The 6,747-nt window shown below is 37.1% G+C and overlaps 1 long non-coding RNA gene across 2 annotated transcripts; it reads right to left on the bottom strand.

The window, feature by feature from the left end:
• Window positions 1–2,521: 2,521 nt before the first annotated feature.
• LOC114843745 (uncharacterized) lies at window positions 2,522–5,990 on the bottom strand. 2 transcript variants are annotated; one of them, XR_003783623.2, is made up of 4 exons: window positions 5,978–5,990; window positions 4,627–4,661; window positions 3,421–3,466; window positions 2,522–3,090 (listed from the first exon to the last, which is right to left on the bottom strand). It is a non-coding gene; the product is annotated as an uncharacterized LOC114843745 (long non-coding RNA). The 2 variants fall into 2 exon arrangements; XR_008692905.1 differs by lacking the exons at window positions 3,421–3,466; window positions 4,627–4,661; window positions 5,978–5,990 and adding an exon at window positions 3,472–4,618.
• Between the last annotated feature and the right edge of the window lie 757 nt (window positions 5,991–6,747).

The following is a 6,747-nucleotide window of genomic DNA, read 5'->3' as shown; positions in this document are numbered from 1 at the left end:
ATTTGTCTGTACTTTCTTTTTATTTGCATTGCACATGTCATTTTATGCATTATTCTAAATGAAAGGTTGCTTCTATACTTTGCCTGCATCAATTGTTTCATTACCTGTTGTTGTTTAAATCTAAACACTGGTTCATTTCTGTAACGTTGAGTTAGGTAAGATTTTTGTTTAGCTTTAAATCCACTGTCCTCTCTGTAGCGTTTGTTTATGTATTGCTTCATCCTGTCTCTAAATCCACTATCCTGTCTGTAGCGTTTGTTTATATATTGCTTCTTACTGTCTCTAAATCCACTGTCCTGTCTGTAGCGTTTCTTTAAATATTGCTTCTTATTGTCTCTAAATCCACTGTCCTGTCTGTAGCGGGAATTGTAATATAGTTTCTGTCTGTCCTTAAAGCCACTATCTTCCCTGTAGCGGGTGTTTATGTACTGCTTTTTTCTTTGTTTGTATTCATTGTCTTGTTTGTACTGTTGTTTCAATCTTTCCCTTCTTGCAAGTTTGGAATCAATTATTTCATGTTTGCCCTGTGATTTTTGTCTATCTGAAGTCTGCACTGTTTTCCTTTTTAATTTCTGTCTTCTATTTTTGTCACATTTTAACAACTTTGTCACATTTTGATACCTTGCATTATCCAATCCACCATCATTGTCATCTACTGTAGCAGATGATCCAGCAATGTTTTGTGTTAAGATTTCCTGTGACACATCAGAAACGTCACGGTCAATGACATCAATCATTGGTGGTAGAACGTGAGCATTATTAGCTTTATTAAGTATTGCAGAAGATGAAGCACCACTTTGAGCTGTACTGCTTGTTCCTGCTATTCCATCAGGGAGGTTGGTCATGTGCATGCTGGTAAACTCCAGAGGTGTCAGTTCATAAACACCTGAGAATGGTGTGCCTAGAATCTCATGACACCTTAAAAGCCTGTCAATCATATCACTGAGACGTGTAAATATCAGCATCACAGATGTACCTGAGCTGCACACACCCGCACGAGGCAAACCATTAGCTCTTCTAGAATGAGAATCAAAGAAACCGTATCTGCCTGACCTGTTTCTGAACACTGCAATACATAATTGACTCATCATTAGCAAAGCGTACTGCACATCTGTCAACAAACAGCTGAGTCCTGCCTGTAGGTCTAAGAAGGAACTTGAAGATCCATCCAAAGGTTCTCTCAGTCTGCCGTACGTTGCAGGCCGCTTGGTCACTTTGTACACATCTTGTCGTGCAGGTACTCTTGTGGGCAGTTCATCAACACACAAGTGATTGCTTTTAGGGAACCTTTTTGTGGTTTTCTTGTACATTGCATTACCACTATCCAGAACATGGTCAAGATCTGCACTGGTAACGTGTTCATTCTCATGAAGGAAGGCAAGAAAAATAAGAGAGTTACAGGTACACTGGCTGTTTCTGGTATACCCATATTTAATAGCAGCTTGACTGCGAGATGCAAGCACACATATGGGATCCTGACCTGACTCACCTACATAGTCAACATGAGATGGGCCTGCTACGCACAAAAACTCCTCTTCATTCTCATGGTCATCTGGTGACACCTGTGGTAAAACATCAGCTTGGCTGTGACTTTGCTTGTCAGCAATGGCATCAGCATGGCACACACTGCTCTCCTTGACGCTGCTACTGACTTCTCCAGATAGATCCAGGTTTCTCCACCTTACCTTAGCAGACTGTGATCTCTTCGATTTTCTTGGCATGTTGCAAATGCTTTGATGTTCAGATACTTAGACAACGTGTTTCAAAACAGTTTTTTTTTCTACTTTTTGGATACAACACAGTAAATACAATGTGATTTGCTATTATAATAGATTATCGAATGGAAACAATCAATGGTTTTATCAAGCTTTTATGAAAATATATTTGACAGTACACAACTTCCATCCATCCATTTTCTTAACCGCTTACTCCCTAGTGCGGGGTCACGGAGCCTATCCCAGCTGGCTACGGGCGAGAGACAGGTCGCCAGTCCATCGCAGGGCAACACATAGACAGACAACCATACACTCACACCTACGGGCAATGGAGAGAGTCCAATCAACCTAAAGCACGTCTTTGGACTGTGGGAGGAGTCCGGAGAACCCGGAGAGAACCCACGCAAACACGGGGAGAATGTGCAAACACAGGAAGGCACCAGGGCCGCCTCCGGGAATCGAACCCAGAACCTTCTTGCTGTGAGGCGACAGTGCTACCCACCGCACCACCGTGCCACCCCAGTACACAACTTTACAAATTTAAATTTTTTATTTGCAGTTCAGTGCATGACTAAAGGATAATGGCAGAATAAATTAAACAAATGTTATATCTTGAACAGGTAGGTTCTCAACAATTTATATTACTTAAAACAAACGCTGTGAAGTATTATAGGTATTTACTATTTATAGTGAAATATCTCAATGTGCAAATATATCACTTATGTGCAATAAATAGAAGCAATCCAAATAGCTGATGTTTAACTTAAATCAAGAGACTTCTTTCAACTTCCTTAATCTACAATATCAACTGTAAAGGCTTCACAGGGACTCACGTCCCCGATCCACAATTTCAAACTGTAAAGGCTTCACAGGGACTCACGTCCCCGATCCACAATTTCAAACTGTAAAGGCTTCACAGGGACTCACGTCCCCGATCCACAATTTCAAACTGTAAAGGCTTCACAAGGACTCACGTCCCTGATCCACAGATTCTTAAGTCTGGTGCCTTACAGGGCGCACTTCCCTGACAGGCGAAAAGTCTGGGACCTCACAGGGCGCACTTCCCTGATTGGCGAAAAGTGTAGGGCTTCACAGGGCGCACTTCCCCGATCAGCTGAAAGAGTCTGGTGCCTCACAGAGTGCCTTCCCCTGTTTGGCAACTGCAGCCAAGTCAGTTGAAATTCAGTCCTTACAGTCGTTATTTAGTCAAATATAACAATACAAATGACAAACAGGAGGAGACAGAGCCTGTGTACTAAAATATACATAAAAACAAGAGTAGGTGTAGTAGTAGTAGTAGTAGTAGTTGTCATTGTTGTAAAAGAAAACTGTTGGACAAAAAAAATATCCCAGGACAGGAATTAAAACACCCAACCTGCAAAGTAAAAAAAAATGTTAAAAATGAATTATAAAATTGAAAGTGTGATCATGTACAAGTTAATTCATTACATTATTCGCCTTACTTATAATATGTCTTACTACAGATTACCATTTGCCTCATCTATCAAGATATCTGTGGTGTTACAATGTAAATCTTTATCTAATGAAGACATTTTTTGGCTACATACACTGTGGTGCTATTGTGTTGAAGCATCTCTATTTAAAAAGCAAACAAAAAAAAAGCCAACTTAACTGTTCAAGTGGGCTTTTAAAAAAAATTATTAAAACAAAAGCTTTTGGAATAAAGCTTAGCATTATTTTGTACCTCTGAATGAGCAAAGAACATTAGTAACACTCCCAGTAATTGTGGACTTACCATGAAAAACCAGGGTAGTTGAGGGGGAGTTAACACAATTTCCCCACAGACAAAGCCATGGGAACAAAAAGAGAAAAACAATGAATTAGCTTTTTGTGTTCAATTAAACAGGACAATTATATGAAATTGTTTTTTTTTCTTTTTTTAGTTACTAACTTTTTTAGTTTTCCACGAAAAAAATCTATTAGTTTATAATACTAACGAATAACACTTAAACAATGTTTCCTGTATATCTAATGGCTGCATGAAGCTTTGTTTGCATAATCGTCAATGCCATACTTTCTTTTACCTCTCACCCCTTCACTGACCACCTGGTTGATGCACCACATATGACATAGTAGGGTTTAGCGCATATCTTACTGAGGCCAATATAAAGCATGCCAATTTTAGTTTTAGTCTGTATCTGCCTCAAAGTGCAGAGAGTTCCACATTTTCCAAAATTCTCTCTGACACTTGGGACAATGGCAGAAGGAGTGGCATTTTGAAAGAGTGAGTGTGGCGACAATTTTCAGGCTTTACATAAACATATAATTCACATCTGTTGCTCATTAAAGCCTTTATTATTATTATTATTATTATTATTATTATTATTATTATTATTATTATTATTATTATTGATCCCACATTGAAGTAATTATTCTCTGGATTTTAACCCATCCTCTGAAGGAGCAGTGGATTACCAGTGCGGCGCCCGGGGAGCTAGTGCGAAAGTCTTACTCAAGGACACACTAGGTGCTATGGTGAGCTTGAATCTGGAACCTTCCGCTTCCCAGGTCAACATTCTATCAACTGAGCCACCAAGACTAGTCCACCAAGTCTATTAATATAGTAATTAAGCAAACAGACTTCCTCTAAATCCTTTCAAAATAAAAGCAAGTCAAAATTATTAGCTGTAATATCAAATTTAAGCAAATGTATTTCTTCTAAAATGATTTTAATAGATCTATTACATGCCCTTTAACATGTTACAGGATTTTTTTAATCTGCACTAACGACAGTATTACGTTTATGAGTTGTAGATCTCCCATAGATATCATTTTAATTTCTTTCAAAAGTGTACACTACTTTTTAGGATAGTAAGGGTCCAGATGCTTCAATGATTGAAAAATTTAGTTCCCCCCAAACTAAAGCCTAGTGGCTGTTGTACATACTTACCAACAAAGTGTAGATTCAACACAAATCTTCAAAGCCTAAGAAGTACAAAGAGAGTTTATAAGACAAACAGCTCATAATAAAAAAAGGTATATATCTCAGTGTCAAGTAAAGAAAAATCCTCATATTGTCAATATGTACGCTAACAGTAGAGACTGTGTCAACGTAGATCAACGTAATCTTTCACACACAGAGCAGTCTTGTAAGTAGTCTTGGAAACATCTAACTGTTTTTTTCTTTCATTAACATATCAATAGGAGCAGCATACTTCTGTTTCTCAATGTGTACCTAGGTTCACCACTAGGGTTAGTAGTCAACTTTACTGTACTGTGCATGTGAATTGCAGATACATTACATCTTTAATTCTGTATAAAATGAGGTGTGATAGTTGTAGATATGTTTTTTTTTCTCTTTAAATATCCTGTTTCCTATTTCTTTGTGACGGCACTGGCAAATGAATTTCCTCATTGTGGGATGAAAAAGGTTTATCTTACTGTATAACATAACTGTCACTTATAGTTATTCAAAAATGTACACTACTTTTTGGGGTAGTAAGAAACCACTTGCCTCGAGGACACATTATTTGAACAAGAAAAAATTAAGATTTTTTTTCACTTTCACTATCACCTAGTGGCTGTTGTGCAATCTTAGCCCACAAAGTGTAGATTCAACTGCAATTCTTTTCCGAGCCTAAGAAGTACAAATAGAGAAATCAGTGTGCAATTCATAATAAGGGTATAAACCTTATTGCCAAGTAGAGCAAAAATCCCATGCACAAACGTTCACTTCAGACCACTATATTTTGTGTTATGTTTTCGGTATTTTTGATACCGAAAAATGTGTAACAAGTTAATCTTTCACATACACGACAGTCTTGTACATAACATCTTCTAACACTTTCATCAACATTGAGAAACTTAGCAATAGTATTATTTCGCCAAAATGTCAGCATATTGCTGTTCCTAGGTTGACGTCATCAGCCAAAGCTCAGTCACGATTGCAACGGACAAACCGTCCTTAACGTTGACTGTTCTACAAACGTCTTTTTGTTTCTACATTTTCCTGCGACCAAAAAACAGCCAAACATGTAATTCGCGTCAATCACTGCACGTCATGTTAGTTGTACTGTTGCATTTTAACCCAATGCTAACGCTAACGTGTTAGCTAATAATATATGATAATATTATATATGATTGTTTATAGCTAATGAAAAAGTCACTGAATAATAACTATCAGTTATGTCACATTTTCTCTACTTAGCAAGCCCTTCTACACTACAATTATTTTATAAACAGTACATTTTGCGTGTTAAACGTGTAAAAACTGAGAGCAGACGGCAAACGAGGAAACTTACCTAGCGAAATCCAGAGCAAGGTGTAACGGAAGCCGACGACTAACAGTACGTAATGTGGCATTTAAGTGCACTCGAAAATGTTAAATTTATATTAAACGGTAAAAGCGAACCATCACAATGATTATAATGTAAAATATATTTAGAAATATAGTGACATGTCATTCAAATTTCTGATTTATATTAAACATACTGTAGCAGTAATATACAAAAATACATTATTTTTTGCCATCCTAATGTAATGTTTTTCTTTAAATTGCATTACTTCATTAATGCAGGGAAAAACGACTGTTTTGAAAGTCATTCCTCGTTCTTTTTCTCGAATTGTTCCCGATGCGTATTTTACACAGGTAATTGCCAATAGAATTATTAACAATCTTTCTGCAGTGCTAATAAATAAAACATTTAAACTGTCAGAGACACATCTATTATCTTTAACAGTGATGGCCACTCAAGCTGAAACGGGCAGAAAAAAAAACATGACGGGAAGCTGGGCAGTTTTCCTGTGTTTTCCAGCTGGTGGCGTTGCTGCTGTTCTTAAAACAGGCAAACGCAACAAATGTTTTTAAATTTCCTAGATGACACTAAGTGAAACAATTCAAGTGGTGGAAAATAATTTTTCAAGTAATAAATATATTTTACAGTATGTTGTCCTAATGAAGAGCATTTCTGTCAAACTAATTAAAACAGAATAAAAAAAAAATCTTCTCTTAGGGTCAAAATTGAACATTTACACCTCTTTATATTTTTAGAATAGAAGAATAGAAGAACAC

The sequence above is a fragment of the Betta splendens genome, chromosome 16 (genome assembly GCF_900634795.4).
Source record: "Betta splendens chromosome 16, fBetSpl5.4, whole genome shotgun sequence".
Taxonomy (NCBI): Eukaryota; Metazoa; Chordata; class Actinopteri; order Anabantiformes; family Osphronemidae; genus Betta; species Betta splendens.
Note: the sequence above shows the minus strand (reverse complement) of the source record. Positions and strands in the feature narration are given on the sequence as shown.